We start from the raw sequence: 24,683 nt of genomic DNA on the forward strand, positions 1-24,683 counted from the left end.
TCATAACATTGAAGTCTATGGCGGTCGCCTCCTGGTCGCCCCAAAGAAGCTCCGGACCATTTTTCTAAGTCGGAGCGACTCGTGTCGCTCCTATTAGAACGGGTCCGCAGCTTCCCTATGGGAGGCGACCTGCGGCGACCTGTGAGGCGACCAGGTCGCCTCACAGGTCGCCCTTGTGTGAACCGGGACTAACAAGGAGGAAATCACATATTCCGGATAAAAATGCAAACAGTACAGATTGTGTGTGTTTTCACTCGCGCCTCTGGAATATAGTTTCTGAGATGGTAAGCTGCAAGTTTTAAACTATATGTATATAGTTAGGTATGTGCAAATAATAGAAAAAAAATGCGCTAACCACTGGTAGTGGGGGCTATACAACCCCAATGCTTGATACACTGTAATAAATTAAATTTTGTGCTTTTGTCATCATAAAATCATAAATACTGTGTATTAAAAGTGTCACCAAGAATAGAACAGCATATAAATGTCACCATCAATAATTAAAGTGCAATTGTTAACTAGGTGAATGAATACCATCCATAAGGTGCTTTACATGTGCTGACAATTAAATTCCTAAACATATTATATTGGCATACATAAAGTGCATATTCGTGCCTCCGCGTACGGAGGCACAGCGCGAGTTCTACCTACAGACACCGGAGAGCAGCCGCGAGGCTGGGAATAGTCTGTAGGGCATTAGCGGACCATTTGTTTCTGATTTATTCCGCTGCCAGCGAATGAATTGCAGTGATTTTTAACGTTGATGTTCGTGTGAAGAGTTCTTTAAAATAAAGGAGTTTTTAACCTTATACATGATGAGGAGCCTTCTTCCTTTTATATTTTGAGCCATAAAGCGCACCCAGAGGACCCCTACAGATCTACAGGAACCTGGAGTGTATGAGATCAAGCGCAGATTGATTCTTGCTGACGTACGCCAACAGGAATCCACGGGATCTGGTAAGTGAGCTATCTTACCATTCGGCACCTGAGGTGAAGTGGAGGGTCACACCACTACTGCATCAGCATTTGCACAGAAAGGACTATACTGCACTCTTTGCACTTTCTTCTTTTCCAGCACCTTATGGTCACGGACTTCATTTAAACCACTGGCGTTTCGCCGCTGGCCATTTCATTGTATTTATTTATTACTCATGAATATGCACTTTATGTATGCCAATATAATATGTTTAGGAATTTAATAGTCAGCACATGTAATGCACCTTATGGATGGCATTCATTCACCTAGTTAACAATTGCACTTTAATTATTGATGGTGACATTTATATGCTGTTCTATTCTTGGTGACACTTTTAATACACAGTAATTATGATTTTATGATGACAAAAGCACAAAATTTTATTTATTACAGTGTATCAAGCATTGGGGTTGTATAGCCCCCACTACCAGTGGTTAGCGCAGTTTTTTTCTATTATTTGCACAAACAGTACAGATGCAGACATAGACAAGATAGTGAAATACATATTTTGCCATACATACAAAGAATCAATTCATATTATAATAAAAATAAATAATAATATATAATAACAGATAATAAATATCATAAAAAAGCATATATATATATATATATATATATATATATATATATATATAATGTCTCATACATAATACAAAATCAGTATCTAGATAAATATGTTTTCACATCTAATGGCTCATATCATATCTCGTAAATAGTACACGGTCAATATCCAAATGGATATGTCTTCCCATCTATTGGCTCCAGGCGTTTCATGGAGCTTATATCCACTCTTCAGGAGCTTGATTAAAATTGTCTGTAAATGTAAACTAATTTTAGAATAGAAAAAAATGCATATGAATAAAGAAAATACAACAATAAACTCCCTTGAAAAAAACGAAAAAAACTAAAATCATGTTACTTACATATAAGAAAGAAATGACTAAGGTAAACGCAGTGGCCCTCCGTCAATGAGCTCATCTATGTGGGTTTTTTTTAAACTCTCCAGTATCTTTCAGACTATAGAAGTTAAACTAACAGGTCTATAGTTACTTGCCAAAGACTTTGATCCCTTTTTAAATATAGGCACCACATTGGCCCTACGCCAATCCAGTGGTACTATTCCAGTCCTTAACGAGTCCCTAAAAATTAGAAACAAAGGCTTTGAAATTACAGTGCTCAATTCTTTAAGGATGCGTGGTTGGATGCCATCTGGTCCAGGCGCTTTATCCACCTTTATTCTGTCTAAGTATTTCTGGACCATGTCACTTTTGAGCCATTGTGGATCATTTTGGGCTCTGTCATTACCATCCTCATTATGGTCATGAGCTCCCCCATGTTCCTTTGTATACACAGAGTTGAAGAAAGTATTTAATAAATTTGCCTTCTCGTTTTCCTCAGTCACCCATTCCAGATTATTTTGTAAAGGGCCTACATGCTCAGACATAACCTTTTTACCATTAATATATTTGAAGAATTTTTTGGGGTTTGTCCTTTTTTTTTGCAATTTGTCATTCGTTTTGAATTTATGCGTCCTTGAGTTCTTTTTTACACATTCTGTTATATTCTTTGTAACAATTAAACAATGATAGTGTTCCTTCATTTTCATATTTTTTAAAAGCTCTTTTCTTATTTTTTATAGCTTTTTTAACTTTAGCCGTGAGCCACATAGGTTTTATTTTTAGCGTTTTAAACTTATTGCCCATGGGAATATACTTTGCAGTGAGTTTGCATACAGTCTTTTTGAAAAATTCCTATTTCTGTTCTGTGTTCATCGATGCCAATATTGCCTCCCAGTCTAAGTCCTGGAGAGCAGCCCTCATTCTTGGAAAATTTGCTCTCTTAAAGTTAAATGTTTTTATATTTCCTGTATGCGTTTTTTTGCTTACAGCTAACATTGAATGAAATCATATTATGGTCACTGCTACCCAGATGTTCTTTTATATGAACATTAATAATAAGTAAGCTCTGCATGGTTTGAGATTACCAGGTCAAACTGAGCATCATTTCTAGTCGGGGCCACAATAAACTGTGCCATAAAATTGTCTTGTAATAGGTTTAAAAAAAGTTTGCCCTTTAACTGTTCCAGCAGTGCCATTACTCCAGTCAATGTCTGGGTAGTTAAAATCACCCATTATTATCATTGTCCCAGCCTTTGCAGCTCTTTCTATCTGGGCCAGGAGCCGAGTCTCCACCTCCTCATTAATACTTGGAAGTCTGTAACAAACGCCAATGATAATCTTTGTATTACGCACACCCATGTACATTTCCACCCTGTTTTTGTCAGAATATATATAAATCAGTGTGGCAGCTTCTTTGTATTACGCACACCCATGTACATTTCCACCCTGTTTTTGTCAGAATATATATAAATCAGTGTGGCGGCTGATGGGTGTACCTGCAAGGCAAACTGGTTAATAGAACAGTAAACATAAAACATTACATTGGTACCTGAAAAGTAAAAAATGTGTAGTATACCCATCATTAGACCGCCCAAAACATCCACCCACTTCTCTAATGATGGGCATACATGATGAAAAGTCATGTATGCCCGTTTTTTTTTTTTTTTTTAACTGCGGTGGTGAAATCACCTACTACAGCACTGCCATCATAGATTTCCATATATGCTGAGCGCAAACACTGTTTTTGTCAGAATATATATAAATCAGTGTGGCAGCTGATGGGTGTACCTGCAAGGCAAACTGGTTAATAGAACAGTAAACATAAAACATTACATTGGTACCTGAAAAGTAAAAAATGGTTACCAATGAAAAACAGTAACAATAAAGTGCAGTAAAAGTAGAAAGAGTAGAAGTAGAAGTAGAAGAGCAGAGTAAGAACAGAAAATTAACTCAAAAGACAACAATTTTTGGCTTTTTTATTTTATGGTTTTTTTTTTACCTTTTTTTTTTACACTTTTTTTTCTTCAACTTTAACGTTCCAACTTAGGGTCTCTCAAAATGACGATAGCCATCGAACATCTTTCGAGACCCTGTGTAAGTGTGCCCTAGACTGTGCCATGCTGTACCTTATGTTAATACTCCACTAGTGTGTGGTAGCGTTCAAAACAGTCCCCGATTCAGAGACCAGGTTGGTCAGGACAGGAGGGACAATAAGTACAGGTGTCACGCCTAAATCTGCGCTTCCTACAGACATGACATCTTCTTTGGGGTGCTCTTTTGGTAGGGGTACTCGGGAGGACATGCGGAAAATGCCTCTCATGCAGCTGGCTCACTTCATCTGGTAGGGAAAGTTGGGCAGGAGCACCTCCTGTATATAGGTACTGATGATCTCTTCCTGGAATTGTAGGAAGGATCCACTTCGTCCTGATGCTTTGTATAGCCCAAAAACATTCAGAAAAGCCAATTGAAATAAATAAACACTTTTTTGTACCAGCGTCTGGCCTTACGGCAACTAAGTACGGCGACAGAAGCTGGTCGTTCAGGTCCACCCCTCCCATATTAAGGTTATATTCGTGGACACAGAGGGGCTTCTCCAAAACACCAGTTTCCGTAGGAATTTGGACTGTCGTGTCTGCGTGAAGGGAGAACAGAACGAAAACATTCAGTGTATCCCTCCACTTCACTGCAAACAATTTGTCTGTTTTCAAGCAGGCTCTCTCCCCCCGACTAAGTTGGGAATCTGCAAGCCGTTGGGGGAAACCCTGGCGATTATGTCCCACTGTGCCACATGCGCCAATATGAAATTCGAGCAAGGGACTAAAAAGTTGCATGCTTGAATAAAAGTTGTCCACGTACAAATGGTACACCTTTTCAAATAAGGGTGACACCAAGTCCCACACAATCTTGCTGCTGCTCCCTATGTAGTCTGGGCAGTTGGGGGGCTCCACAGTGCTATCTTTACCCTTGTAAACATGAAAACTAACTGTATAGCCTGTGACCCCGTATCTGGCACGCTTGCTGGAGAGAAACTGCTTGATAGCAAGGCAGCCAGAAAACGTAATCAGGGACTCATCAACCCAGACAACTTGTTGGGGTGTAAACAAGGCTGCAAACTGCTGATTGAAGTGGTTTACAAGGGGCCGAATTTTGTGGAGCCGGTCATATCCAGGGTCTCCCTGAGGATGACAGAGTTCATTGTCAATGAAGTCTATGAACCGCAGAATTTGCTCGTATCTCGCCCTGGCCATGGAAGCAGAGAACACGCGCATATGGTGAATTGGGTTATTGGTCCAATATAACCATAACTCACTCTTTTTAGTTATGCCCATGTGGAGGGATAAGCCCAGAAAAGTTTTAAACTCGGAAACCATTATAGGTTTCCAGCCGAGTGGTCTGACAAGGGACGAATTTGGATGTGTGGCGATGAATTGACCAGCATATAAATTGGTTTGGTCCACAATAGATCTGTAAAGATCTTCTGTGAAAAACAGCTCGTAAAAATCAAGGGGAGTAAAATTGGCTGTTTCCACCTGAATTCTGGGTTGGGCAGTGAATGGGGGAAGTACGGGCACTGCAGAATCTGTGGGTTGCCAATCAGGATTTGCCAGCGCATCAGGGAGGACGCTATGGGCTCTACAGGCCTGTCTTTGAATTCTCGGTGGCTGCGGGCCACTACTTGTGCTAGCCACCGCACCAGCTTGAACTGCACTTATGGGACTAGCCACAGCACCAAGTGTTACTGCAGTGCTGGTTTGACTATGACCAGGGTGTACTAGGCTGCTGGGGCTTGCTAGTTCACCAGTTCACTCCAGAACGGGGTCGGGTACGCCTGACCTTAGCAAGGACCCCTCCGTCGTCGGAGCTATCTGTCAGGGAGCCACTGCTGTCTACAGGTTCGTATACCGACCCTGATTCTGCCAGTGAGACGTCCCCATCGTTCTCATCTGAAATGATGAGAGCGATGGGGACGTAGCCCCATCCTGTAGCCCTCTTCACTAGTGTACCTCTGTTTGGATATTTTGGCCACTAAATTTACAGGTACCTAGTGCGACTCACAGATAAAAAAGCACCTGGTTGTCGAGGACTATTTCAACAGCTACAAAAAAAAAACTGCTAGTGCTAGCAGAGATCAGGCCTGACTCTGCTAATACTGCGGTTTTGTGTGATGTGTTTTTGGAATTGACAGTAATCTATTGATTACTGCACTTGCCTGGGTATGGTGGGGTGGGCTGGGTGGAGTGGCTAAATGCAGGTGCTGGCAGGTGTAGTGACCGATCCTGCTAACGCTGCGTTTTGGAAACCCTAAACTATTGGGGACGCTAGTATAGTTCTGATCGGATCAAAGATATTGATCCGTTCAGATACTATACTAGTAATGGAGGTGTTTTGTGTGTGTATGTGTGTGTGTATGTGTGTGTTACTGGCAATCAAAGGGTTAACTAATATTTCTAACTATGCGGCAGGGATCTGTGCTGTCCTAGGTTGATGCTAACTAGCGTTAATGCTAACTAATGTCACCTGTGACACTAATATAGTGATCAGAAAAAAGATCTGTACACTATAAAAGTGACACTGTGAGAGGGCAATGAAGGGGTTAACTGGGGGTGATCAGGGGGTAATCAGGGGGTTAAATCTTTAATGGGGGGGGGCGTGGCGGGTACCCTAAACCAATTTGGGACAGAAACGAACTGTTGCTAATGCTAAATGAAGTCACAAGGCACACTATTACAGAAATCAGCAAAACCTCTATATACTGTATATAGTGTGCACTGTGACAGGGGGTGAAAGGGTTAACTGGGGGGGGGGTGATCGGGGGATAAATGTGCCTATCTAGGTGTGTGGAAGTGTGCTGTTTGGTGTACTTACAGTAGATGCTTCCTTCTCTCACGCTAGAACCGAAAAGGACTCCAGGAGGGAAGAGAGCACCTTTACAAAACACAGGCACAGGTCAGCCTGTCATTGGTCAGAACGGATCACCAGGTCCAGGCCAAAAATCATTGGCCTGGACCTGATGACTGATCGGTTCTGAACCGAATCAGACCATCGCAGAGATTGGGGCCCGTCCCGGAAGCGAGCGTCGTACAGTTACAGCGATTTGCCAGTGAGCAGCTGCCTGCTGCAGTACATCTGCTGCAGGCGGTCGTCAACTGGTTAATAGCCCAGTCATGTGAAGAATGAAGCCAAGATTCAGCAATACCAATTAAATCATAGTTCCCTTCATGCACCAGAGCTTCCAACTCACCTATTTTGCTTGGCACACTTCGGGCATTGGTGAACAAACACTTTAATTCATTGTCACATTTTGCACACTTATTTTGCATATTTTTTATTTTGGTACAAATAGTACCATTTCCAATGGTTGTTTGTAACATGGGAACCTTCTTATCCTCTGCAATAACTCTCCCCCCATCTTTGCCCATTCCACCCACCAATAGGGGCTGACCGCTGTCTGACCTATCTGCCCCATTATAATCGAATTCACCCTCCCCCCTCAATCCTAGATTAAAAACTCCTCCAGCCTTCCTATAAACCTCTTCCCTAATACAACAGACCCCCTTCTATTCAGATGCAAACCACCTTTAGCATATAGGTTGCACCACAATGAAAAGTGAGCCCAGTGCTCTAAAAACCCCTCCTTCTTATACCAGGTCTTAAGCCATGCATTCAGCTCTCTAATCTCCCCTGTCTTTCCTGTGTTGCGCATGGCACAGGCAATATTTCAGAGAATATCACCTTGGAGGTCCTTCCCTTCAACTTGCAGCCTAGTTCATTAAATTGGTTCTTAAGGAGCCTCCACCTTCCATATAGTCTGTCATTGATTCCAATGTGGACAAAGACAGCTGGGTCATGCCCAGCCCCTCCCAGTAATTTATCAACCCGGTCCACCACATGACGAACCCTGGCACCAGGGAGACAGCAAACCATTTGGTTGAGGTGATCCTGTCCCCCATAGAGGACAGGGGGGATCTGACACCTCCATCTCCGCACACATAGCAGAGACGGAGCTGTCATCCGCCTGCTCAGCGGGGATCAGCGGATCGATCCCCGCTGAGAAAAACGGAATCTGCCGACGGAGCAGACAGGTGTGAAAGGGCCTTATACAAAATCATAAATACACAACTGTCATGGTCAGGGGTCACGCTTGGAGACCAGAATGTAAACAAAAGAAGAGCCAGCCTGAAAAAAAACAAAAAAAGAAAAAAACAGCATGGAGGTCCCCTCCTAATCCATACCAGACCATTCAGGTTTGGTATAGATTTTGATGGTGCCCCCACACCAAAATTTTTAAGAAAATTTTGTGGGGTCTCCCCTAAAATCCACATCAAACCCTTATTCAAGCAGGCCAGGTGGGGGATGAGCAGGCGACAACCCCCTCCTGAACCATACCTAGCCACTTGCCCTAAACATGGGGGTTATTTTGGGGGGTGAAACACCCCCCAAAGCACCCTTTTCCCCTTTATTTTGTGGTGGGTGGGCTGCAGAGCTGTCAGTCGGCGGGAGCCAAGCGTCAGGTAAGGACCTTTTTTTTTTATCTTCTGGGTCAGTGGCATTCATCGTGATTGATGCTGGATTTACTTGGGGGACAATTTTTTTTTTGGGGGGGGGGGGCTTTTTAAATAAAGGACTTGTGAAAAATTGTCTCTGTGTTTTTTTTTTACTTAATCCATTTTTTTGGTAAATATGTAGTTGTACTATATACCCCAAACTCATTTACATGTGGGTGATGTGGGTGAACCCTAAGGGCCTGGTATGGATGGGGGAATCCCCATGTTGTTTTTTTTTTTTTTTTGCAGGTTCTTTTTTTGTTTACAATCTGCTGTCAATGGCTAATCCCGCTGACAGTAGATGAGTCAAAGTTGTTAAGGACACAAACCACACAAAGACCCCACCTCCTGTGCCTCCTACAGACTGATCGCCCTACTTAACACCGACTTTATAATACTGACCAGATTACTTACATGACGGCTACAAACCATCTTACCAACTGTCATTGAGACAGACCAGACTGGTTTAATGGCCCATAGAGCAACTGACATCAACTTATGAAGATTACACACCCATATTAATGCCCAACATCTTAATATGGGTTCCAGAGTAGTGGCCTCCCTAGACATAGAGAAGGCCTTTGACACAGTCGAATGGCTCTTCCTGTGGGAAGTACTCTGCAGAATGGGCTTCCCCCTGGTCTTCATCAAGTGGCTACAGGTTTTATACAAACATCCCACGTCAGCTAGTAAGCTGGGAATCAGTCTGTCAGAGCCCTTTCCCTTGTCCAGAGGCACCCGGCAGGGCTGTCCTCTCTCTCTAGTCCTATCTGCCATTGAGCCGGTGGCAGAGGCAATTCGCACTTTCCCGAATATCAAGGGGCTGCGCGTTGGCTGGCTGGAGGAGAGGGTGGCACTGTATGCGGATGACCTGCTGCTATTCCTAAATGATGCCGTCCCCATCCATACAAAGCACCCTACAAGTCTTGGACTCATTCTCCTCAGTCACAGGCCGTAGAGTTAACTGGACCATACTCCTGTTATTTTCTTTAGACCCCACGCCTCAAACTGGATCCCCTCCCAATATTCCCCTACAGTGGGTTGAAAGCTTTATAGGATACCTAAGTCCTTCTTTATGAAGGTGAATCAATTATTCTCCATCTTCCTTTGGGGCCCTCAAACCCTGAGATATAAATAGTCCACACTTATGCGCCCTACCTCCCAAGGCGGCCTAGCCCTTCCTAACTTACATAAATATTTTGTGGCCACCCAACTTGTCACGGCGGCCTGGTGGTTGAATCATGATGTCACCAGCCCATCGGTGATGGTTGAGGCGGCTGTGGTGGAATCCCTGGAGGCATTGAAATTTATTTTCCCTTACCCATTAACGCCCTCCATGATCACCACCATTCGGGCCTGGGAGGTAGGTCTCAAAGATGAACACTACCCCAAACATGCAGTTTCCCCTAATGCCCTCCTATGGCACAATCCCAATCTACCTGAATGCTACACACTATTAGAGCCATATGCCTGGACTAAATTCACCATAAAAATGATTTCCCAGATTATGGTGGACCAATCCCTGGCTCCCTTGCCTTTACTATCCTCTAAAGTTATTGTCCCAGAAACCTATTCATTCCATTATTTCCAACTCTCCTCTGCCTTTGGTAGCCAATTCTCCCACTCTGGCCCTCAGGGGTTACAATCCACACTGGAAGCTGTGCTAAGATCTGAAGGTGTGACAAAACCCACTTCTCGGTTATACTCTCATTTGATGCTAGTATCACTGCCTACTCTAGGGGGACTAAGGACCAGATGGCAACGTGACATCCCAGAGCTCGACAACATTGAACGACATTCTTTAACTATCGCATTCCTGGGCCACTACCTAATTAATGCATGCATCTATTTATTTATTTCCTTTAGTGAATTGACTTTAGGCTGTTTTTTGAGGTATTTACTGAGTGTTTTTTCTTTTTGAGGTAAACTCCACATGAAGGGATAGTGAACTGACATTTTCATTATGGCATGCGATATTTGGAAAATGTGTCCAATGACCTGAATACCGTATGCAATATGCTTTAGTGAATAGAACCCACTGTGGCCTTTTATTTTGTGATTCTGTGCTGTACAGCCTCACTCATTTTCTGGAACCCCCTACCTTCTACTCTCTCCATCTTTAGGAGATCATTGAATTCTCATCTGCTCTGGGAAGCCTATCCTGTCTCAACATTACAAATGGATTTTTTTTTTTTTAAACAAATTATCCCCTCACAGGTATTACCTTGTTTTTGTATTACATGTCCCCCCTTCCTTTTTAGATTGTAAGCTGTTGCGAGCAAGGCCCTCCTAGCCCTCTTGATTTAAATAATAACTGTACAGTTTTCCTTAAGAGCCGGTTCACACTGGGGCGACTTGTCAGGCCACCTGGTCGCCTGACAAGTCGCCGCGGGTCGCCTGTCATAGATTAGCACAGGACCCGTTCTAATAGGAGCGACACAAGTCGCTCCGACTTAGAAAAAGGGTCCTGAGCTACTTTGGGGCGACATGGAGTGACCTGCATTGACTTCAATGATATGAAGTCCGTGCATGCCGCTCCGAGGTCGCGGTGCGAGCTGCGCACCGCGACTTCACAGGTCGCCCCGGCAAGTCGGGTCGCCTGTATGTGAACGGGCTCTTATATTGCAAAGCACAGGGCAATCTGTTTGCACTATATAAATCCTATATAATAATAATAATAATAACAATATTATTGTGAGTTGGGGAACTGCAATGGGCTTACATACTGTATGGGATAGAAATAGAATAAATTAATGCAGTAGGCTTTGTTTTCAAAGACTCAGATTAAGAGTTATTCAGAGAATGAGAATACTGGCATAGGGAAGAGTAGGAAGCTAACAGGCAGACCAGCGATACACTGAAGATGAATACTTGAATTAAAATTATAGCCACTAAACAGGTAGACCTTGCCTCCTGCGTCAGTTTAAATGCAGAATATGAATGGTTGACTGTAGTGTACCTGTAACTGATTGGCGAGCATCACTATCACTTTCTCAGCTCCAGTATAACAGGTTCTACGCTGTATTTACACCTGAGCACAGTGAAAATGCTGGCAAAAATGTGTGTTACTTCCTGTGTTCTTGGAAAGTGAACAAAATGCGCTAAAATTTGCGACGCGCTTGTGGTGCCATTATTACCCAATGGCATCCCAGATGCAAGTAGCATAAAAAATGTGCAAAAACACACATCAAAAATTGGTACTTGAGCTTCTTATGCGCGTTTGTTGTGTGAGAGGCCGCCCATTCAAGTCAAAGGGCTGTCGCACCAACAATGCACTAAAACGCACAACACAAAACATGCCGCGCTACTGCATTCAGATTGGAACAAAGCCTTAGAGATTTCCTATATGTGAAATAGGTACACGAGTAAATATATTTATTTTGAGCATATCCATATCTTAAATTACAAACTTATTACTGTATATTGCAGCTTACCAGTTCTTAGGAGTTTTGACTACATTAGATTTAATTTTTCAAGCTAAGAACATTTTTAGTAAGTACAGAAAGTGCCAAGTGATCCTTTCAGAAATGCAGTTTCCTTGTCACTTCCTTTGAGCTGGAAAGAAAGTTTAAAACTTCTATTCCCTTCAATCCACCATGCAATGGAGATAAAGGCAGGCATGTTTGAGGTTCATCTTATGTGTCAGGCATGGCTGCCCTCATAAGTAAAGTGAGACATGAAAGTAGACCATTGGTGTGTGCAGCCTATTGCATTAGGGTGTGCACAAACACGCTTGCATGTATATCTGCAGAGCAGTGGACAGTGTCAGTAGAGCAGAGAGTGGTGTCAGTCCTTTTTATTTTTATTATTTATAAAATTTTTTTTACAATATTTTTAAATTAATTTTTTTGCAACCTTTTTAGGAGCCCCGTTGTTTTTTTTTTTTGGTAAAATATCAAAACAGACCTCTGATGTCTCACTTTTGAAACAGAGAAAGGAACTGAGGATAGAGCTTACCGAGTCTTTTTTTCTGCAGCTTCAGCTGTACTGGACAGTGAACTAATGGGAAGTGCTCTGTGCTGAGCGACTTCTTGTTCATTCACCAACTGAAGCATAGTAAACATAGTTTACTATGCTTTTATTAGGAAGGAACACTGGAGCAACCGGTAAAGATCACTCAATGTGTTCATTCAGAAAAGGAAGGGACCGGTAAATTAAATATTTACCGGCCCCTTCCCTGCTCTCCACCCTGAAACATCCCCTGCAGCAGCTGGAAGAAGAGGAGAGGAAGCTGTCAGCACTGCAGGAAGGAGACAGGTGGTGCCAGCAAGCAGGGGAAAACTGCACTGCACAGGTAATTAGGGTGTGCCAAGGCACACCCAGCACACTCTGAGCGCACGCCTATGAAGTAAACATGACAAGACAGAATGTGAGTTATTATCCTAAAAAAGAAAACAAATGCAGCCACCATAAATAAACCAAAAACCTTGTGAGCAACCCTAGATGAAATAAAATTAATTAAAAGTTACAATGTCAGCCACAAGCACTTCTCACATTCCCATATAATGTGTAAAGCATTTAAAAAATCAAAAATAAATTACAGGTGATATATAATATCAATCAAAGAAAAGAATTCCTTGAAAAATCACATGTGCAAATTCTACATAAAATAGTAATATAATCAGTTCACAATATCTGTAACAACGTGTAAAATATATATCTCTATCTATCTATCTATCTATCTATCTATCTATCTATCTATCTATCTATCTATCTATCTATCTATCTATCTATCTATCTATCTATCTATCTATCTATCTATCTATCTATCTATCTATCTATCTATCTATCTATCTATCTATCTATCTATCTATCTATCTATCTATCTATCTATCTATCTATCTATCTATCTATGCAGTCCTTAATGTGATTCAGTAGGGAAAGCCAGTTGGGATAGCCACCATATCTATGTAATGCGAAGCTGCACTATATTACATTTTTGTTTCCTAAAAAAAAAATTTCTTTCAGAATTGTTACAGAAAGCCTGTAACAATAAATGTTTATACAAAAAAAGTTTATCTAATTACCTTATTTAGTTGAGATTTTCTAAGCAGGGATTGCCTACTGTGCTCAAAGTATGCCCATGTCATCACTGACATTAAGACTGTTGCCATGTGATCTAAATATGAATCAGCGCTGGATTTATAATTACATTCACTGCCGCCATAGCTCAGAGTATTTCCTAGCAGTGCCTAAAGTTCACTGATAAATGCCCCCTATATTAGTGTCACATTTATAGAGTAAATACCTCCCGAGTAAGTAATACCTATTTCTTTGAGGTAAGCCCATGAATGACTTCAGAGTCCAGAAATATTTATGTGCAGCTATAATGTACCAAAATAAGAATGTGCAGCTGTCTGTATTTCACATGATGAGTCTTCTTCACCCAGTAACTTACAGGAGGTTGCTGGGATCAGGTACAGATGTAAATTGATATTCCTAATGCTTTTTCTTAGTCAGGATTGAATGATGACAGCTGTGGTTTATTGACACCTGTAAAGTGACAGAATGTTGAGAAAATGTAATTATTCTGGAGGGGCTTTCCAATTAAAGTGTATTTAAATTTGAGCACAAAAACATAATATATTGCAGCTTATCAGTCTATAGATGCAATGACTGCTTTTTTTTTTCAAGGCTTTTTTTTTCCCTATTATTTTCAAATGGCGATCCTGCCAGTAACATGCATCCTGTTGTAGGGTGGCAAAACGTACTCACTGTCATGTATTTATAGAAGAGTAGTATTGTCATTCTAGGCTGCTCTCCTAATTTGGACTACAAACACCTTCCGCTCTCCTCACCTCACCTCACCTCCATTACAGATGTAGCACCCCCTAGATCGGTGCTTGGTAGGAAGAATAGTTTTGCTCTGCCTGCTTATCAGGAGAATAGCAGGCAAAACATAGTTGCTCTTTCTGCCTATCAGGGGAGCATGATCGATAGTTAGGCCTGCTCTATGTGCTCAATGTGCGATTCATGTGGGCTGAGGGAGTGTCTCCAATGCATCCAATGAGGAAACCTGGCCAATGATGCACAGGCTTTTGTAACTGTCCCAGTGGGTTGGCACAGTGAGAGGTGCATCCTAGGATATGGTATAAAAGCCAAGGGCACATGAGGCAGGGGGTCTTTGGGTGGGAAGCCAGGTCCCTGAAGGACGGTGACAGCTGTCTCTCCTTCTGTTGCTGTGGATGGTGGTCACAGGTGGTCGGCCTTGTGAGCCAGGAGTGTGGGGCTGAATCCAGAGGTCCAGGAAAGCTGACTGGTGGAGTTGAAGGCAGAGTGACTCTGGAAAAACAATGTCCATGAGTACAGAGAAGCTTGCCGGGAGTCTGTCCAGGAATGGGACCACTCCAGTGGATAGAGTCAGTGGATGGGTGTCAGCATACACAGTAAGAGAGAAAGGGGGTGCCAAGTTTAGAACTCTGAAGAGATAATTCAAGCAGGAACACTTCAAGTATTAAAGTATCTTCACTTCAGTGGCAAGGTGAAGCAGCGGCCTTGCCGCACCCTAAGTCAGTTGTCCTTAACATTGTGAATAGTTATCTGTTGGGAGTTTCCCACTCATCCCTTCTCCTATCCCAGTTCTACAATAAACTACAAAACAACATCCCCTGGACTGTTCCTTGTCTGAGCCAAGTATTTAAAGTGATCAGTTTCCATAGACTGTTGCTACAGGTAACCCAGGGGAATCCAGAAAGTGAAATTCTCAGCAGTCCCCTAGGTGGCAGTGCTACACATAGGAAGGATGTGTCCTTTAGCCAGTGTTGCCAACCAGCATATTGAAATTTAGTTATATGCAGTGGCGTCGAGGGGGGCTGACCCGGGCTATAGCCCCGAGTGGGCCCCAAAGAAGTCCCGGGTCTCATGGTGCTGAATTAGAATTGATAGCCCCGAGTCGTGACGTAATAACAGGCTAGGCGGCAGGCAGGCCCAATCCTATCCTCCGCTTTGCTCCCCTGGCTGGGCCTCTCCTGCACTGGTTGCTAGCATCGCCTGCCGCATGGCGTCTAGCAACCAGTGACTTCACTGTCATCACGTGACAGCCAGGAGAGAGCGAGGCCCCAGCATTCAGAGCGGAGGAGGATTTAAATTCCTCCTCCGCACCTAGAATTGGCTCCAGCCACCTCCCTTCAATGCAACAATGCTCCATCTTCTCCGGGCAGCAGTGCGGCTCAGAGCAGAGGGAAGGGACAGGGAGCATCAGCATACAGACTGCTGCTGTTTGCCCATCAGATATCAGGTGAGTGGGCTTGCATTGAGCAGTCGACAGCCATCCACCCCAGCCTTTAAACTTGCACTTGTATTATTGGTATGTTAATATTTATTGAGTTTAATTAATGCAGGAATTCTTTTGCCCGGTTGTGGTTTGTATCTCATTTCCCGAAGTATGTTGTGCTGAGTTATTGGTGCTACTGATAGAATAATTAAATGAACCCGAAATCTTTCTTTAACCACTTTTTTGTGATATGACACTGCGTTATTTTACTGACAATAAAATTGATGTCTTTTTTCCCCCACAAATAGAGCTTTCTTTTGGTGGTATTTCATCACCACTGTGGTTTTTACTTTTTGAGCTAGAAACAAAAAAAGAGCAACAATTTTGAAAAAAAAAAATATATATATATTTTACTTTCTGCTACAAACCGGACACTTCAGGGGGCATTGGATGGAGCTTGGGCGGGGCTTTCTTTAAAATGTGGGAGGGGCTATCAAATTTACCTTTGGGCTGACGCCCCTGGTCTTTTTCCCACCTAGCAATGCCCCTGCTAACACGACACCCAAAAATTCCTGGCACAGCCAAGACTTTCCATAAAGTTACAAAATTACTGTTTTAAAGTGTTACTAAACCCACAACAGTAAGGCCTCTTTCACACGGACGTTCCGTATGTCCGTATATCACCCCATCCATTTGCGGGTGATATACGGACATAATGCTTGTCAATGGGATTGCGGATGTCAGCGGATGACCATCCACTGACATCTGATTTGTATCCTTTCAGTTTTGTTCCGTTTTTTGGAATGGAACATAACCCTATTTTTCCTCCGTTAAAAAAATGGAACAGATGCAAAATCGGATGTCAGCGGTGTCATCCGCTGACATCTGCAATCCCCATAGACTAACATTATGTCCGTATATCATCTGCAAACAGATGGGATGATATGCGGACATACGGACCGGATGACACAAGTGTCATCCGTGTCCGTAAAAAAAAAAAGTGCCGCAGCGGACAAAAAAACCGGAGCTGCCGTGTGAAAGAGGCCTAAGATCAGACTGTATATGCAGTAAAGCATGCTTGTTATACTCACTGTGGAACCTAAGTGGTTAATCCTCTGCATTGTGTAAAGAGGCTGTTTGATCCTGTAAGCACAGATCCTCCTCTTCTTCCACTGATTCCAGAACATGTCTGAATAAGACAGAGAATTTGGATTAGTGTAGTGGGAGTGCATCTTTAATTGATTTTTGTGGTTAATTGTTCAATTGCTTAATTGCCATACCATGCTCACTTGTATCATATATATATATATATTTCATGCAATGTATGTGTATATGAGGTTTGAGTAAGAGCTGACTTTAGCGAAACACATTACCTTTTATGTTCCTCTCATACCTGTGATGTGACTTTAAGGCTCCTTTCACACGGGCGATCCGATCCGCCTGTCAGTTTTTCAGGCGGACCTGATTGGATGCTCCATGCATCCCTATGGGGCAGCGGGTGTGAGTGAAGATATCTCCGCTGACACCCGCTGCTATCCGATCCTGTCCGTGAAATCCGGACGAGTGGAAACTCTTTTTTTCATCCGTCTGAAGGATCGGATCGGCTGGGATCGGATGAGAACGGATAGGCGGTCTGTTCTCATCTGATCGCCCCATAGAGGACAGCGGGGATCTGACAGTTCCATCTCTGCACACAGAGCGGAGATGGAGCTGTTATCCGCCTGCTCTGTGGGGATTGGCGGATCGATCCCCCGCTGAGCAGAACAGACTCTGTCGGGTGCACTGCCCATGTGAAAGGGGCCATATGTTTCAATAAAGTTACCAAGGAGGGCAGCAATATTCCAGAATTTTGCATGTCTCTGCATCACACACGTGCAGTAGTACAGTGGATAGTGTCAGTGGATAGAGTAGTGGACTTTGTCAGTGGGGCAGAGATTGGTGTTAGTAGGACAGAGGACGGTATAAATGAGAGTATTCTCAGTCTGTGTGCATAGATATATGCAGCCTATTGCATTTGGGTGTACACCCAAGCACACAAGCACAGTAGTACAGTGGACGGTGTCAGTAGAGCAGTGGATGGTGTCAGTAGAGTAGTGAACATGTCAGTAAGGCAGAGGATGGTGTTAATAGATTTTAATTTTATTATTATTTTTTACAATTGTATTTTTTTAATATTTGTTTGTTGCCCCATTGAGGGCTTTGGTGAAAAAGCAGAGGACGGGGCTGAGGAAAGTGTTCCCCCAGTTCCTTCCTCTGTAGCCTCAGCTGCCCCGGGGGGGGCATTCAGCAGGGGGAATCTGCATCGCACAGGGTAATTAGGGTACGCCCAGGCACATCTGGCACACCCCATGCCACGCCTGTGCTAGTGTGAGTTCCTAGAGCTTCCCAGCCATTAAAGGACATGTCTTCTTACAGATAAATGAACACACATTGCATTCTGTATGTATAACTTGAACTTTGTTCTACTGCATTTACAATTAATAACAGTAACAGTTCATTAGCACTATTGCTTAACTAGGCTTACCGATATTAAGCTACATGCAGAGATGTTGGCTACCATACTCAATATGCTTGCACTACCCTAGACTGAAATGCTTTTTGAAAATGGTTTTGCCGAGCTAGACTAATTTAAATATTAGAATAAATAAATCGGTTGTACTGTGTTTAATAGAGTTCAGCAGAGAAAATTGCTCTGGATAACTGTCTATGAGCGCCTTTTAATATATCACTATTGCTTGTTTTTTTTTTTTCTGCAGATATAAACAAGGTAACTGGACTTGATTCATCACACCTTTAAGCTGGGTTATTTTCCTACAAGACGATACATATACATTTTCAGTAGTCCAACTTCATGGTAAATGTTTTGTTTCACTAATGTCGTGCATGTAAGCATTATAGATATACTGATAAACACTGACTATAATTTTGTAGTTCCTTGGTAAACATTTGTGTATTCAGATCTTATTGCAAGAAGTTTTTTATATTTATTTAAATATTATTATTAATAATAATAATATTAATAATAAAATTTATTTTCAGAGTTGCTATATTCCTATACAGAAATGCTCAGCCAATAATATTGAAAATTGTTGCTAACTAAGACAACCTAATTATGCAGATTGTGACTTAATGAAAGAGACAGAAGAATGGCTTATGCCAAAATAATATATAGAGTGTATGATTTTTATCTACTGCAACATAAGGTGGATAAAATCAGAAAACAACATTTATTTTGGAGTCTCACAATTTGCTTACAGCACTATTAAGCAATATTTGGGGGAAAAGTAACATTTCCAGCTTGTTGAATTATTACCTGAAATATAGTCCTGACATGTATACTGTTAATACCAGCTTGGCTTTTCAAATCCCTTCTCAGCTTTTGCCTTCCATTGTCTGTACTAACATCACTTGGAGTTCTTGTATTGGCTAAAGCAAAATTTAAAAAAAAAAAAGAGAAAACACAGTAATTTAAACCAAAAATGGTATAACGCAAAACTAGGGTTAAATATAAACTAAAATAAATAAATAAAATTAAATAAATTAAAATAAGTCTGAGAAAATATTTTCAAAGGTGATTTTAATCGGTCAGCCAACATCTTTTAGACACTGATGAGCTGAATCTCCTATTGGCTCCAGATGAACTACCTCTGCCACACTTTAGTAGAAAGTCACACTTCTGCTGTAGCCAGAAGAGCTTCATTTTCAATAATGTAACAGATAAAAAGTCTAGCATGGTTAAAGAGGGTGCCTTTTTTAATATCCACTGCAGGTGAGTCAACCTAGGGGCTTGGATTCATCATTACAGAATAATATACTGATTGACTCTATAGATATCCTCCCCCAGGTACATCGCTTTGGTGCCTAACAGTTCTGGTTCTGGGAGAGGTCAAGACATTATGCCAAATAATATCTGTTTTCTTATTTAGGGTCAGGAAAGTTCTCATCCAAAGGAAGCTAGAGATGAGTGAGTGTTTCTTTCTTCATTCATTTGCAAATAACACATCTGGAGACAGCATGATATTTCTCACTTTTCTAAAACCATTTAATATATTAATCATTAGATGAGCCAAAACACTTTTGGTCAGAATCGTTACACAGTGTACACTGTGTCATTTTTGCAAAGATATACATTTATCAAATATAGGATAGGTCTATTATAAAAATAGACCCCATTATGTACAACTTAATATTTCTGAGGTTTTTAAGGTGAATTCCTCAGGGGTGGTAGCTGTGTCTGCGATTTTCTGAGTCTGTGTCACGTTCAGAGCATGTTTCACATAGCACAATTGGAAAATGTGATATGAAATAACTAATTTGCATGACCCACTAACAGACCACTTTGTATGAACAGTACAACAGTGCTGCAGCATTAAAGAGACCACACTACACAGTCCACCAAATGCACTTGGCACACACCGCACACACTAGCATTGTTTACACATTAGAATCTCCCTAGTACTCCGTTTTTTAATTGGCTAAAACTCTGCTCTTTTAGTTTTCTTACCAGGTATGAAAATATGGCTTCATGTATTTGTAAAGGTTAATTAAAAAAAAAAAATAACAAATATGTCATACTAACCAGCCCTGTGCAATGGTTTTGCACAAAGTGGCCCCAAACCTCCCCTTCTGAGGTTCCCCACTGCCGCTGTCCATTCCTCCTCTTCTTTGTCTGCCTCCAAAGCAATCCGCAGTGCTATGGAGGCAGATGACTGGGCTGGATCCCAAGCCGGCCTGTGTGTGTTTATAGACACACATAGCTCGGCTTGACCCCTTTCCCCCTCACAGGATTTGATTGACAGCAGCAGGAGCCGGTAGCTTCCACTGCTGCCGAGTCTCCTGCGAGAAGAGGGAAAGGGGAGATACTGCAGACGGGCACAGCACTGGATCGAGATTGGGCTCAATGTGCTTTTTTTCTGCATTTTTTACATTTATTTGAGTGGAAAATGTGCAGCAAGACAAACAACTGCTATCCCTATTTGGGATGCTATTAGGAAATAATGGCACCTCAAGTGCATCAAACATCCTAACGTGTTTTTTGCTCATTTGCAGAAATGCAAGCAGAAACTCACATTTCATGCCCACGTTTCCGCTATACCTAGAAGTGAATGGGGCCTTATTGTGTAGAAGATTTCTTGTAAATATAGATCATCTTGAAGCTGCCTCAACTGGCCTAGATTTTGTTATGCTTATCATTTCTAGAAGAGGAGACAGCCCTTCTTTCCTCATAGTAATTAGTTGGTTTAATTTACTCAATCTCAAAAACTAGAAGATTTGTACTGATTCCAATATTTAGGAATGATCATTTTGCCAACTATGATTCGATACAGAGCAATTTGGGTTTATTTACTAAAGGCAATAGGCTGTTCAAATTGCAAGGAATTTTCTCCCTTAGCTTAATGAATGCGGTGAAGCCCTGGTGACTTCCATCATGCAATCACGTGCAAGGAATATTACTGTTTTTTATTTTCCTTGCAGGTGGTTGGGAATTCTTTGCAAAGTGAGTTTTCTTCACAATAACTAAGACAAAGGAAAATTAATTTGTAAAGTGAACAGCTCATTTGCCATTAGTTAGCACATTCCACTATCTTTAAAGCAATACCTGACGTCTCATACTCAATACTCACTTGCCATGTCCTACCACATTTCTCTGCATTGTTTATGTGTGTGGCTGTGTTAGCAGCTATTGCATTATTATCCCCAGGTATAGGCCATATTATGTTTTGTGACTTTCCTGCTCATAAGGATCCCTGAGTTTGGTGTAGTCCCTCTGGTGTCACTGAGGGGGTGCTGCATGCATAGGTATAAGTCCCATTATGAGTTGCACCTGTTTTTCCCCCTTGTCCTTTTATTGTTCTGCCTCCTGTGCAGTAGTACAGGCTGCAGACGTAACATGTCTATCTTTACTTCTGCTGCAGCAGAAAGAGTTTTACTTGCATGGTGCATGCTTTTCTGATCTAGCAATCCTGTTGGCCTATTTTAGACAGTTGCCAACATTTTAATGGCCTCTTGTAAATTTCTTATTAATTTTTTGGGGACGCTTTCTGGGAAAGGTGTACCAGCAGCATGCGTATGTTTATAGTTGAAGTATGTGTAAGCCTGGACCATTGGAGAATTTAAAAGTCCAAAATACTCAAGAAGGATGACAAACATTTAAAGAAGACCTCTTTTTTTTTACCAGCACTTGCCCAATCCCATCTTTTTTTAATGAAATGACCCTTTAGCATGGCCACACAGCACTTCCACATTTCAAAGTGGCCAGGTACGCATGTCTGTGCTTATGGAGAAGGAAGGGAGCACTAAGCGGACAGTTCCAGTAGAGTTCTATCTTAGGGAAAATCAGTAGCGACAGACCAGAAAAATCCAATTTAACCTTAAGAAATAATATCTTTAAAGTTGGGGTTTGCATAACCACACCCTGTTCCTGCTATAATTGGATATCTTGGTTAATCTTGTGTTTGTAGGTACTTATAGGCAAGTGCATGGTTTAAACTTGAAGGAAGGATTTTGTGACCAAAAAAGGGAAGAAAATCCCAATAAAAGTGGCTGCAATCTCAGAGCTTAAAAATCTGTAACTGTATTTACATCAAATTGTAACACCTGCTTTTCTGCATTGCTTTTACTGCAGAAATTCTAAAGGATCTTCATTGTTAAAATACTATAATGCTAGTCACAACAATAATTCGCTTTATTAATGCTATTATAAAGTGCATATATGTGCTGCAACATGCCCTAATGACTCTGAAACAGGAGAATAGATGAATTGAAATAGCATGAATGTGGGTTTCACAGGCTTGCAGACTGCTGACCTAAGCCAACACAATGATTGTAAAGCTTGTGGTTTGTAAATTGCCTGTAAATCATGCTAAACAGCTTTATAACCGATGTGGGCAGGGTGTTGGACAGTTAACCTCTGAAAACTGATACCTGATTATAAGGAAGGCATGGGGAACTTGAGAGCCTTCTGTGGTGGGCAACCTCATTAGTAAAAGGAATGGAAGGTTGCATTCTTATGAATTGACTAACATAGCTTATGTAGACTAGAATAAGAAACCTTACTTATCACTAGGTAATATCAATAGCAAAAATCATTGCTAAGGTGGAAATCTGTTTCCAATAACTGTTTAAGTTAAAGAAAATAAATTTGCACAAGTGAAAGATGTTCAAATTGGCTTACACAGAAATATTTTTTTTTTTCACTTAAGCTGGTCATACGGTAGTAGAATTTTGGTCAAAAGCTTTCATTTTAAGAAGGTTTGTTCAATTTTCTAATCGTTGGCTGAGTCATTTCAATGTTCACTTTCAACTGCAGTAACAGTAAAATTTGAAGAAGCAAGATGGAATATTTTTCTCAAATGAATTTCTAATAGTGAATGTTTCATTTTCATTTGGTAAAGTTCATTCATTCAAAAATCAAATGTTAAAATCAAATGCAATTTGGCAGCTAAGCAGTCGATAGCCTAGGCCTGGAAAAAACCTCAGTGCAGTTAAAAGCTGTTTCTCATCAGCAGTATATAGCAATCTTGTGACTTCTATCAGTGTCCAGCCGAGCACTGGTTAAAGCTTGTAGGAGGAGTTTTCATACTGCACTGGCTGTCCTATCAGGAGGCAGGACCCCTGACCTTCTCTCTAGCCAGTGCTGATTGGCCCTGTGCTGATCACGTGCACTCTTCCAAGAAAAAAAAAAAAGCTCTCTAGCAATACACACCAAACTGAGCATGTGCAGCTTGACTCCTGTAACTCTGTCTTATCCGGACATGTTATGGGGACAATGCAAGAAGACGAGGATCTGTGCAGACTGGATCAAACAACCTTTTTACACAATGCAGATGATTGACTCCTTAGGTTTCACTGTGAGTATAGCAAGCATACTTTAATGCACATACAGACGTATTTTACAGTTTTGGGTTCAGTAACCCTGTGCGGGCGTTTCATTTGTTACATTTCTCTGAAAATCCAATACAAATATTGAAACAGAAAAGTGAACACAATTTATAAAGTATTTTCAAACTTCATTGGTCAAGTCATTGAATGTACTGAGAACTGCATACGAACATTAGTTAAAAAATCTCCTATTTTATGGCCAGCTTTAGGTCCTTTTAGCAAAGTAAAAATGCTTGTTTGTTCATATGATCCGGGCTGTGTAGTGAAGGTTATCTCTGCATTTGTCTGTTCACTTAAGCATTTAAAATAGCAGTATTGATGCTTTCACTATGAAACACTAAAATATACTATAGTGCTATACAGGGAAACATAAATAATTCAAACCACACCTTGCCTCAGTAGAACTTACATTCTAATGTCCCTAGTGATTTTTTTTCATGGCTGGATTTAAGCTGAAGTTTAATCATTTTTTGGGGATGGGATACAGCACCAAACACTTAGGGGTTGATTTACTAAAACTAGAGAGTGCAAAATCTGGTGCAGCTGTGCATAGTAGCCAATCGGCTTCTAACATCAGCTTGTTCAATTAAGCTTGACAAAAAAAAAAAGGAAGCTGATTTGTTTTTATACAGAGCTTCACCAGATTTTGTGCTCTCCAGTTTTAGTAAATAAACCCCATTGTCATATTGCAATTAGATTCAATCATGGGTATCCTTTAACTACACCTGGTACAATGGGGGTCATGGGAGTCATGATTGTGGCACAGCCCTCTGAATGGATGGCACACTCAATGTGCAAGGGCTGTTGACATTTACGACTGCTACAAATGTGAATATCTACTAAACGGTGCACGTTTAGAAAGTACCTATTTAGTGTACCTAAATGTTATAGGCATACCTGTGAGTACAAGTAAACAAGCAGACTTTTCTACCTCTTTAAATGCATTTGAGTTGGTATGTATTGACATTCATCTTTTAATGCATTATATGTTGATGTGTATTTTTGTAATGTATTGCTTTGATGTGAAGATTTTTTTGTTCACAGAAAGAGCCAAATTATTATTTTTCTTTATAAAATGGATTTAGTGAAAGAGGGTATGGCGCTGCTTACTTTTAATGTGTGTCTCTTTAAAACACCTAATCATTAATATAAATATAAAGTGACTAGAT

The 24,683-nt window shown here is 41.3% G+C and overlaps 1 protein-coding gene across 3 annotated transcripts in view; it reads left to right on the forward strand.

Moving 5' to 3' along the window:
- MYPN (myopalladin) overlaps window positions 1-24,683 on the forward strand; it is a 205,428-nt gene that overhangs the window by 11,662 nt on the left and 169,083 nt on the right. The window contains exon 2 of one of the 3 annotated variants that reach the window (XM_082267451.1): window positions 18,390-18,487. The exons of 1 other annotated variant lie outside the window; for it this stretch is intronic. The gene's annotated coding sequence lies outside the window, so the exon portion shown is untranslated. Of the gene's footprint in view, window positions 1-18,389; window positions 18,488-19,573; window positions 19,598-24,683 lie in introns of those variants that run through there. One more of the 3 variants, XM_082267449.1, reaches the window with a different exon arrangement.

The sequence above is a fragment of the Pelophylax lessonae genome (genome assembly GCF_965119305.1).
Source record: "Pelophylax lessonae genome assembly, chromosome: 9".
NCBI classification, from domain to species: domain Eukaryota; kingdom Metazoa; phylum Chordata; class Amphibia; order Anura; family Ranidae; genus Pelophylax; species Pelophylax lessonae.